A 12,451-nucleotide genomic window follows, 5' to 3' on the forward strand; every position below is an offset into this window, starting at 1 on the left:
TCTTTGCCTCATTTTGACTGTGGGCTTCAGTCTTTTGAACAAATGCTTTTGTTCTGCGACTCACTCAATCATCCAGATTTCTTTAGTTGTATTATATCACCTGGAATGGAAAGAAAAGGAAGTGTTTACTGAAAATTGCTATCTGCTGGAGGTGAATTATCAGATCTACTTTTCTTGAGACAAACATGTTGAAAAGAGGTTCAGAAAGATTTTTTACAATGTGTAGCTCATTGACAAGTTTAATCAATACCAGTGTGGAGCTTTCAGCTGGGTCTTTCTGCAAAGATCATATAAAGCCTAATATCTGATAGGGATGTCTCTGGTATGTTGTGCTAGATGGAAACATTGAAGAGGCTCTCTGTATCTTAAAGCAGGTTTAAAAAAAACAACGTGTTGGACAGAAATAAGAGGATGACTTTTCCTCATGCTTTCTCCCTCCATATGCCTGCTTTTTCAAATAAAATCTCTGTTGCTCATAGGGTGCTCTGTGTTGTGTGGCAGTGGTTGAAAACAGAAGATTTTTTGAGTGTCATCACGTGGCACTTACAGGGCAACAAGGTGATCAGGCCCAGTCAGCATGGGTTTATGAAAGTCAGGTCCTGCTTGATGAACCTGATTTTCTTCTGTGACAAAGTGATGCACTTAGTGGATGAGGGAAGGGCTGTGGATGTGGTCTACCTTGACTTCAGTAAGGCTTTTGACACTGGTTCCTGCAGCATTCTCCTCAAGAAACTGGCTGCTCATAGCTTGGACTGGCATACGCTTCGTTGGGTTAGAAACTGGCTGGGTAGCCGGGCCCAAAGAGTCGTGGTGAATGGAGCCAAGTCCAGTTGGAGGCCAGTCACTAGTGGCGTCCCCCAGGGCTCGGTGCTGGGGCCGGTCCTCTTTAATATCTTCATTGATGATCTGGACGAGGGCATCGAGTGCATCCTCAGTAAGTTCGCAGATGACACCAAGTTAGGTGCGTGTGTCGATCTGCCCAAGGGTAGGAAGGCTCTGCAGGAGGATTTGGATAGGCTGGACCGATGGGCTGAGGTCAATTGCATGAAGTTCAACAAGGCCAAGTGCAGGGTCCTGCACCTGGGGTGCAATAACCCCAAGCAGAGCTACAGTCTGGGAGATGAGTGGTTGGAAAGCTGCATGGCAGAGAAGGACCTAGGAGTATTGGTGGATAGTCTCTGGATCTCTGGATTACTCTTGAAGGGTAGGGACTTCTTTTTATTTCAGAACAGGTATTGTAAGTCTGTGAACCAAACTGAACATCTGCTTTAGTTCGAGCAAAGCAATCTGTTGTGTATTCAGTGTCTCTCAGCAGTATTTTGCTTTCTTGCTCTAGCTTTCCCTTAAACAGTATCATCTAGCAGAAAGTGAAAAACATGCTGTTGAGAATAAAGTGAATTGCATATGAAGAGAGCAACTCCCAATCTGAAGCGCGCCTCCCTGGGAGTTTCTTTGTTAATATCTAGTGCAATTTACACACAAAGGTGAAGGGGGAGTTCTAATAGTGCATTTACTGAATATGACATGTTATAGGATCATTGACAGCTAACTAGAAGCTTCCAGACTTCTTCAGGATTCAAAGACCCTTTGTAATCAAATCCAATTTTAAAATATACCCCTTTGTATATAAGCTTGTGCAGTTTCTGTTTTCAGTGGCCCTTAATAAAGAACACGCCAGAACTTTGAAGGATTTGAACTGCGCACTAGATTTCTTTTGCACTAATTCCTTCGGTGTAAGCACAGGAACTTTTAGAAAATGGTTCAACAACTGAAAAGTAGTATCCAGACGCAATTTCAAACAATATCATAACATACTGAGTAGCTAAGAGAATGACAGTGTTAAATTTACATTTCAGTTGAAAATTTCCAGGAACTCTAGAGAGTTCCTTTGTTTAAATGTGTGTGTGTATACATATATGCATAAATGTATACACACATAAATATAAAATATAATCAAAAATGATCCTTTTATCACTGTTCTACAATTCGCATGGCATTGCTGTCCTACTGTAGTTCTTAGTTTTGAGGTGGTCATTCCTTACTATCTGACCTGTCACTAAATAGGTGAAAACTTCAGAAGAAGTAGGCAAGGACCAAGGAACTAATTCTGCGGTCCTGGAAGCACTACTTTCAGCTTTAGAACTGCAACATTCTTGCTCTTTGGATGACTATTTCTCTTAATAAAAGCTAGCACCTCAGCTGCTTGTCAGCTAAACAAAATGTCTCAGAAGCTTTTGGCTAATGGTGGCACCTAATGACATTAACTATGTGGTAAAGGGAGCAGACACTGGAGACAACTTATTCAACGATTTGTCAAAGACATGTTATGAAATGTATTCAATAAAATATTCATATAGCATTTGATAAGCTTTAGTTCAAAGCAGTGATGTCCTAATTTACAACTAAGGTTAGGAAATAAAATCACTTCCATGTATTTTGGTTGCTACTATATATTAGGTATTAAATTTTAGTAGTACCTTTGCTTCTTTTACACTGTGCTTAGGGAAATTTAATGTTCAGGAGCAGAGATGATGACAAGCCGACACTTCTGAATACAACCCTTCCATACAGTTTGATACCAGGTCAAGTAATCAAATTAGGATATTTTGGAGGATTACTAAGATTTTAATTTCCTTCTCCTTTGATGTTACTTAGAAAGTGGCTAACAATTCCAGCACATCAAAATGTTTTTGAATAGTGTTTCTGAAGGCTTTTAAAGTCTTAATTTGAGTGAAACTCGGTTCTACTTCGCAAAGGCTGTAAGACTATTCAAACTCATATTTTTTTTTAATTTTTTTTTTTTTTTTTTTTTTTACTAAAAAGCTTTCTTTGATAAATGGTTATTTTTATCAAGACTTCTAAGTGCATTAAAATGCATTAGTCACATGCCTTGTTCAGTACTCATCACTGCAATATTAGCTACTCCGGGCTGAGTTGATAAAAAGGTGCAATGCACTTGAGTACTCAGTAATACATTACTTGCTGTCACGGTACCAGTTCTCAAGGAAAGTTCAGTCTGAAAAAAATGTCCAGTCTATCTTTTCTTTCTCCCTTATTAAGCCTCTGAACGTGGAGAGCTGGATGGACAGTTCTTCAGGCTGGTTCTGGATAAAGGCACTAATTTAAAATAATTTTACTGCTTCTAAGTTGACACCATCTGTGTCTGAATTCACAAAGTGAGAACCTCCTGGAAACTCAGTATATCCTGTTCCCTCTGCCATGCTTCAATGTGTCATCCCGTAAGAAATCCTACACACAGTTGGAGGCACTTTTAAGTTCCTACAGTGGGAACACTGGCTGTAACTTAGTTTTCTGGTAGCATTAAAGAAATGAGTCAAAGATGAGCATAAACATTGAGGAAAAGGTTGTCTGAGTTCCCCAGCTGAGAAATAAATGGTACTGATGAATGCACTCCGTATTTTCTATTTTTTTTTTTTATTGTGTTAAAAAAATGCAGATTTCAAGTGCATTTTTCTCTGTCACCTTGACTGTTTTTGCTGAGAGACTTTAAACCAAAGTGCCCCACCACTACCTGGCAAATGCTGATTTGCATTTTTTTAAAGAGAACAAATGAGTATGATTTATTAAGGTCAACTCTTTCCAGTGGCCTTGTAAAGTATCAGGCTGCTCTGATATTTTCCTACAGAGAACATGTTTATGTATAAGGCCACAGAAGGCTGACTCGTCAGTGCAGAATAATAAAGATGTAATCTTTATTGTTAATCATTTAATTAATCTTAAATTAATAATTAGTAACTTAATATCAATGAAGTCAAAATATTTTTCTAAAAAGGCCATAAGTTCAGAATTCCTTTACTAATAGCATTTGCAATTAGTTTCCCTAAATGTATACAGTAATTTCTACAAATACATGCCTTGCTGTACTAATAATACAGAAACTTCTCGCAATGGCGTATTTTTATAGCTTGCTATTAACACTGATATAGAAAGGAAAAAGAGAAGAAACATCTGAGAAGAAAGGTATAAAACAGTGTATTGAGACACCACAGAAACAGTTACAAGAGATCAAAGTAAATTGCAGCAATTCATCTTCTGCTTGTTAAATGTATATAAAGAACTTTAAAAGAAAATTATCATCTTCACTCTGTCTATAATGCTGTAAGTTGAAAAGGTAAGGAATAGACCTTATCATTAATTGTTACATTAAGGAGTTTATATACTCAATGACTCTTTCAAGGACTGTCTTTTTCCTCACTGAGATACTGTCCTAGATACCTTCGCAATGTCTCATGGTAAGAAGAGATTTAATTCTCCTAAAATACATTAAATTAAAGATTCATTAAAATGAAAATGTGATACTCTTATTTACTAAATAATTCCTTTTAAATAATAAGCAGTAATATTCAACAATTAGTCTGTAGTGTTGGAAGCACATCACAAATGCGTACTGACACTGCTACTGTGAGTGAACTATGACATGCCATTTTTAATATTATGCTGAAAAATTTTGAGTGCTGCCATCAAGCATCAGTTTGATCTCTGTCTCATTAACAGACCTTACTTAAGATGTCATTTATTCAAGGTTAATGGGAGGAATAATTAAATATCCTTTGTGTAGTGATAGTTGAAGTAAGAAACCACTGGTGAGCTGTGTGGGAAGATCAGGTAGAATCTACACTGCACCTGACACATGGAGGCTTGCACTGAACGAGTGCTTCAAACGCTGGTTTTGCTTATGTTTGAGGCAGGAAGTGAAGAGAACCAGTGGGGAGTGGGAGAAGTCATTTGTAGTAATGCATAAGATTAACTCCCCAGGAGAAAAAGGGATCATTGCGTTGTAAAAAGACAGTTTTCCATCAAATAAATACCTGGCTTGAATAATCTATTGCTCCAGCTAAAGGAGCCAACTAATTCCAGTATTGGCTAGCAGGTTTACTTAGAAGAGTGAGCTCAGCCTCTGTCCTCTAGACTCTGGCTGTGGTTAACCAACATTTGGTTGTAGATCTTGACGATATTCTCTGGTTTTCTGCCAACTGCAATTTTTCTGCTAAGGCTCAGTCAGGCTTTGTTCTAGTTCCTGAACAATATCTTCACTATGTTTCAGTCCCCAAGGGGACTGAATCTACACCAGATTTAATTAAAACTGGGAATGCTAATCAGCAGGTCTTTGTGTAACTGTGAAATTTCTAAGACCTTGACTGCAGTCACTGGCCCAAAATGAAGGCTTTTGCCTTCTAATGTTGTGGGAAAGCCTGCAGTAACAACTGGAGCTTCTGAATAGTGGCAAGTTCATTGGGGAGTAGGATGGCTTTGAATATCTTGTTATAGGGGTTGCATAATTGAATTCTATAACAATATCCTTCCTATGTTTGCAAAACGTAAAATAACGGTAAGATTTTACTCTGTATAAAAGGTGGATAAAAATGACCTTGAATAATTTAATGTCCTTCTTTGCAATTAACTTAGACCATATCTATGTGTTAGAGCAGATAGCCGTTTCCCTGAGGTCCTGAGACCTTGATTATCCAGACTGCTCTAACCAGGCCAATCTGTTACCCTTATGGCTGTTGCAACTGGGTTTTCTTCCCAGAGTGTGTATTACAGGAAGACGGGGAAATTGAGGCATACCCAAAGGCCAGGAAATAGCTAAATACCCAAAGCACAGCAGTTATAATTAATATATGAGGTCAATAAGGGGAAGAATTATTTACTTTGCTGCTTAAAAAAAAAAAAAAAGAGATGGGGAGAGGAGAAGAGAGAGAAGACTGGAAACAGTAGCAACAGATGTAAGTGTCTAAATTTGCATTGCTATAATGTTTAAGTGTATGGAAATTTCATGGGATATATTTTACTTCCACAGGAAGTTGTGTATATATTTAATTTCTAGGAACCCAAAGGCAAGGCAAAGCTAAGCAATTAAAAAGTTGAAGACAAAAATAAGTTTCAGAAGCTTCAAGTAAAATACCTTTAGCTGATTTGTGGTTCAATGCATCTTTAATGAGAAATAAATTAGGATTGCATTATTTCTTAGGAGGATAAGAAGCATTAGATATCTGTATTGATAATAGCAAGCTTAGAAATAATCTAATGCTATGAGCTGCTTTTCAAAAAAAAAAAAAAAAAAGGCAATTTCTGTATAGCCTAATGCACAGGTAAGAACATCAGTGAAACAAATAGTTTTGTAAAAGTCCTTTAATATAAAGCTTATTGTGAGATGAATTTTGTTGCAATTCCATCACTTCTTTGATGTGTTTAGATTCTTCCCTTTGATATGTATCCATGTTTCTTTATTGATGTCAAATTATTAATCTCTCTTGAGATCTGATTTTAGTGCAAGCTAATCTATAAAAAAAAAAAAAAAATGCAGACTATAAAATTTAGATTTAATTTTGAATGACCCACATTGAAAATACTGCCTCCTGTATTTATCTACAGCAAACAAACAAAATTCTATTAAAAACAGGGCTAAGAAATAGACTTTAGGAAAATGTTCTGCACAGTTATCCTATTGTGGCAGTGTACCAAATGAAAGGAATAATAAAAATCCCTTGATTGGGCAGATTGGTAGCATGTATAGTTTTAAATCAATCGAATTTTGAATGTGCATTTATTGTCTGGGTTAAATTGCTACCCAGTGAAAAGGGCTGCTGTTCTCTAAATAATAACTGATATATTCCAGCTCTCAAATTGGGTCACAGTAACAGGCAGCGTTCTCCGTTTTTTCTCTCATTCTCTTTTACCTCACTTTCTTGAAAAAGTGATTGAAACTAATCATTGCTGCATTGAGGCAGTGTACTCATAAAGATCATCCTTTTCATGAAGGATAGCTCCTCTTCCTTACTGCTGTTTTTGATGATATTGTATTGTAAAACTCCTTGAAGAAGAATGCAGAAATCTGCAGTCTGAACAAACCATGCTGAAATGCACTGAATAAGTACAGCAATCCCAGTTGTTGAAATTTATTTTTGGTAATGAGCACTTCACCTCCTGTATGGGACCATAGTAATATGAAATAAAGTAGAGTGATTAATCTTACACTCTTTTATAGTCATCACATTCCTAAACATGCTTTTTAGTTAAAAAAGAAGTAATGGGAGGGGGAATGAGAGCACCAGCCTACAAAGCTTGTGTGCTACGTTTCTCTCCAGCTAAACCTTGAGTTGCTCTGGCAATTAAATAGGCTGGGTAAAGTTTTGTAAAAAATCATAGCTGTTACCTTGTGAGTCAAAGCAGAAATGCCTCAGATCCCTGTGAGGCACACTTAAAAGGGTGTGATGGGATGTGTGGAGCTGTGAGGAGGTACTCTGCCCTGGGTTGAGCCCAGCTAATGTCAGGGCAATAGGGGAACCTACCTACCTGCTATATTAACCAGTACTTAGGTAGCTGTTAATAGTGTAAAGTGTTCAGTGGCACATTGCTGTGAATATCCATGTCTGACAAATGCCACAGATCAGCCACTTGTCAGCAGAGACCTTGTAAATAGCTGGAGTATCCCACGCACCTTGGGAGCATCAGGGGGGCTGGTGCCAACCTCCAGCCAAGGAGGGGAGCCAGGAGCACATTAGAGGCTGTGTCCCTGTTCTGTTCCATCTGCTTGCCATGCCCACATGCTCTTTGCCAGGCCTTCCAGTTCACACCTTGCTGGAAGGATGGTGACACCATGAGGTGAAAGCTCAGGCCCCAGCCCGTTGACTCCTGCCCTAGCCTTGCTGCACTCAGTCTCACACATCCCGGCTTAGATTTAGTGCGTAACTATGAGATAAGCCCATGGGTGTGGGAAGGTTTGAAGAAGGTCAGAGATTGTGGTATAGAAAACAGAAATTTGACAGACTATGAGTACGATGTTTGTATCAGCTTCCGTCCTGCTGCTGCTGTGAGAGAGGGCCTGGATGAGACCCGGTGGGAATGGTGACTCCTTTCTGCTGCCTGGAAAAAGTAGAGGAGAATGGAGCAGATACAGCAGCTGCAGTCTGCCTCTAGTCACTCAGTGCAGAGGGTGTGTGACTTGATTGCTAGTCCAGTGGAGTGCAGAAGAGGTTGGGTAACCTGGGTGAACTGTGCTTCAGGGGAATTTGAGAGCTGCAAGGGCTTCTTGATGGACCCAGATGAGAGAGCGTGCTTAAGAGAGGAATCTGAAGCCATATTGTCCTTTGGTCAGTGTATGGGTTTGCTACCCAGAATGGGTTTAATGCATGGTACTATAAATTTCCTGTGTGTGCTACCCCTGTTGCAGGAAAGAGCTGTTACAAAGCCTCCACATAGCTCATGATATGGGGAAAGGTATGTTTGTGCATAGGTGGAAGGAAGTGTTTTCATCCCAAAGACATCCCAAGCCCAGTAGTTGAAGAGCTGAAATTGTTTAGACTCCAAATATATGAAAGATACTAGCCTCAATAATAAGTGTTTAGGCGCTTATTAGATTATCATGTTGAGTATAGCCAGTTTTGCAACAGTTTTTTGTTGTCTTTAATAGTCCTATTTGCACATACCATTTTCTGTCACTATAGAGCAGTGCTGAATGGCTAAGAATAATTTTGTTGTTTCACAATATGAATAGATTAGATGTGAAAAAATGTGAAAAAGAATGTTAAGCAATATTTTTTAAAGTTAAATACACATCTAGCATTTCTTTATTAGTCAATTTTTGAGGTGAATTTCTGTTAACAGTAGAAGTCCTGCTGCCTAAGGATGCCTCTGCCTCTTTGGGTGAGCATAGCTGGTCTAGAAGCTCAAATCTAGGACATTCCTTTGCATTTGATAGAACCAGGATAGCCTGGGGGTGTTGGGTGCAAACAAGCCTGACCCCCTAAACCCTGTTATTTTGAACAGTTTAAGATTCCCATGAGTAATGAGTTGTTGTTTTGCCACTGCAAATCATCTAAACAATTTAAACAGCCTCACTGTTTAGAGAGATTATAATTCGTAGTAAATATGAATTTTGTCTTTTATTTTTCCTTTCTAGTATGTTATTTCTTTTTTTAAAATGAATTTATTTGTTGCATTACCAAAAATAGATGTTCCCTGAAAGGTAGCAGCTAGTGAGAATGATACTGCAACCTATGGATAGTATTGGGAGCAATAGCCCAAGGGAAGAAATCAAACTAAATACTGTGGTCACATAAAATATCAAAGGTTTGAACTCCAATGGAAGTTCGCAGTTGCATAAGTAAAAAAAAAATACAGATTAAAAAAGTCCCACAAACTTTCATAAACCATAAGCTATAAAATCTGCATGCAACCAGCTGTTTGGTTAGGTTTGGCTTATTAAATGTTATCTCGTACACCCAGAGCACAGCTGTGCCCTACCTACAAGGTAGGCAGCCTTCTTGCAAAAAAGGGTTTTGGTGAATCAAAAAACTGAGGAGCAAGCTGTTCCAACACCCAATGACTTCTAGGCCACACCTGGGCCTTCCAGCTTTGCGGAGTAGGAGCTAGTTGAGGATAGGGATAATCATTGTCTCCTCTAGGGTTATTTGAGTCTTAAATGAAGGGTAGGAATCTTGTGTATGTGACTCATCAACATTATCACTGTTGTCACATGAAGCGCCCTCAGGGGCAATGCAGTCCACCTAGTTTGCACAGCTAGTTTGCAGGCTAGGATCAGTCACCTCCTGGAGTTACAGATCTCCATTTATAAGAAGGAATCTGGTTGACAAGACTGGGATACCAGTTTTTACATGTCTAAAGAAAAGTGGGGGTGATCTATCTTATGTTACGCCAGCCCACGACTTGAAATCAATGGAATAGTAAGACTGAGTTAAGCTCAGGCTTTGTGGAAAAGATAGAAGATGGTCTTTATGCCCTGTGCCGTGTCATCGCCCTTTTTGGCTTTGGTGCTTGTAGCATGCTAGAAGAACCATGTTCTTGTGTGGTAATACTATCTTTTTCTCATGAATATCCAAATACAAGTCATTGGTTTCCTCCCTGGTGTGCTGTTGACACATTATTCGAAAAGTTTCTGGGCAGGGAAGTTGTCACATGTAGGACCAGTGATCTTGGTTCATTAGAGCAGTGTGAGATAGCTTGCTACATTTCTGTGCCTTTTTAATATGGAAATGGCAGAGAAAGATTTGAATATACACAGATAATCCCATTACTAATTAATTTAAAAGGCCACATTGTATTTTTTAACAACACTGTATCTTTCTAAACAACGTTCAGGAAAGATAGGCATATACTTAGAAGATGAATGTTTCAATTGCTGGCTACCCAAAAGTGACATAACAACACTATAATTTTAAATAGGATGAGGCTTTAATGGCTCTCCTAGAGGAAAAAAAAGCTGGTTATTAGTAGAAATGTACTAAACTACTTGCATTTGACAAAGTGTTAATGAAGGAAATTACTTCTAGAGAAACAAATGAAAATGTCAATTAAAAAAAAGTAATGGCTGAGTTTTTTTTCTTTTTATCTTTTTTTTTGCTTTCTTCTTAAAAGAAGTGCTGGCATGTTTTTCTTGTTGCTTGAAAATCTTCTGGTTTGTCTGTCTTAGTTCTGCATTTTTTCTTTCCTTCTGAATCTGCTGCACTGGAGCTAGATTTCATTTAGACAGGAGGCTTATTTAGTATTCTGGTCTAATGCTTTTTTTCTATCATATGTTTTATTTTTCCAAGTTTTTTACAGAGCATCTTCCAATGAAAATACATCCAAGAGCACCGTGGCTTCATTTGTCAGCTTTGAATTTCCTAATCTTTAGGTGACTCAGTAAAAATAAATAAAACTTTACGTTAAGGAGGATAGGATTAGAATGGGCGCAAACTACTAATGAGACATTGCTCTAAAAATGTCTGCAAATCTTTCGTTGTTCAAGCTCTGCTTGTTGTAATTGCTGCCAGTTGCATGAAGCTGACAGCACCTGCTGTCCTTTCAATGTCCCACTGGAAGAAGCGTGAGCATGGAGGATGTGGAAGCTGCCACTCCTGCGGCCTTCTGGGTGAAGAAAACTGTAGCAACAGATTGACATTCTGGGCCTTGGACTTGTTTTCTTGTACCTTTTTTTTTGTTTGTTTGTTTTGTTTTAAATAATGTCTTATCTTTGCCTGAGGAATCTGCTCTTCTGCAGGATGCGATTTTGGCAGTGGTTCATGGCAACCGAGCCTGGCATGCTGGCAGCCTAAACCCCACACTTCCATGGCTTTGCATCCCCATACCTGCCAATGGTGGGACGTCTCATAATTGTATGGAAGAGATGGAGGGTCCTAGTAACTATAAAATAGTATTGAAGTAGAAATTTCCTCTTTACAATTTTCTACTCTAAACTGGTATTGCTACATAGTAAGAATGTTTATCAGAAACAGATTATGTCAGGGTTTATTTGGCAGGAAAGTTTTCTGATAACTAATGTGTAAATGTTTCCCTTGCTTTAGAGAGTATTACTGTGCTCAAATGGTAGTTGCAAAGAAGGCTTAATGAGAGCATTAAGAAAAGAAGCTTATTCACAGCATTAACATTTGCTGAAACAACAACGTGTTAGCCTTGAATGGCTTGTACAATGACATACATAGGTGGAAGAAGTGTGAATTTTTAAGCAGTGAAATGCTTACTTTTAAATGCTTTGTATGTTTGCTTCTGTTAGATACATCTCTCATTATTTGTTCTCAGAGCAGAACAACAACAGCTACTTGGGACAATGTTTGGAAAAACAGACTAGAAAACAAGTTTCTATGTGGAGGTAATGGAGCAGTCATTGAGGCAGAGACACAGTGAACATAGGATGTTCAGACTGCAAGCAGAGATGGTAGAGGAAGCTTCACTTCTGTCACTGCCCCTCCCGACACAAAACATCATTAATTTTTAATGAGACATCAAGCAATTATTTTCTGTCCGCAGTCTCCAGAAGTTGAGTGCTATAATCCCATCAAAATATTGCCTCTACTGCAACTTGCAAGATTAGATACTGGAACCAAATGAACTAACAGCAAGCAGTATGCAAATAGAGTAGAGTCAAGGCTTAATGACCTTGAAAGATCTGGAAGAAACATGTTCTTAAGTTTGTTGCAGACATTGAAACTGACAAACGAAGACTGATCTCAAAGACACGTTTTTTGTAACTTGCCTCCTGTTCACAGTTTGTATTTCATTATATTTCAGTGGTTATCTCAGCCTTTTAGCTATCTCCAAGAAACTAGGATGAATTGCGGTTACCTGACTTTTTTCTCTGCCCAACCCCCTGCATGCACAGCAATGAAAGAGGACTCTCTCACTCTTTTGTTCACCAGCAGTTTGAACTTCTAGTGACACTGTACTTTAAAGGCAGTCATATGTCGACAGAGAGTTACAATTAGCAGCCCTGCTGGAGATACAAAAATAACATCCTCAACATCAAAATATGTTTTCTTAAATGATAATTAGTGTCTCCATGGGTGGATTGTTTTATAATTTAACACAATATGAATTATTTTTCTCTCCATAAACAAGATGAGACACTCTGACCACAAGGACCTCTGCCATTTCTCATTAGTTAAGGCATCAGAATTAATTCCAAGTTAGT

Source organism: Aythya fuligula, chromosome 15 (assembly GCF_009819795.1).
Source record: "Aythya fuligula isolate bAytFul2 chromosome 15, bAytFul2.pri, whole genome shotgun sequence".
Taxonomy (NCBI): Eukaryota; Metazoa; Chordata; class Aves; order Anseriformes; family Anatidae; genus Aythya; species Aythya fuligula.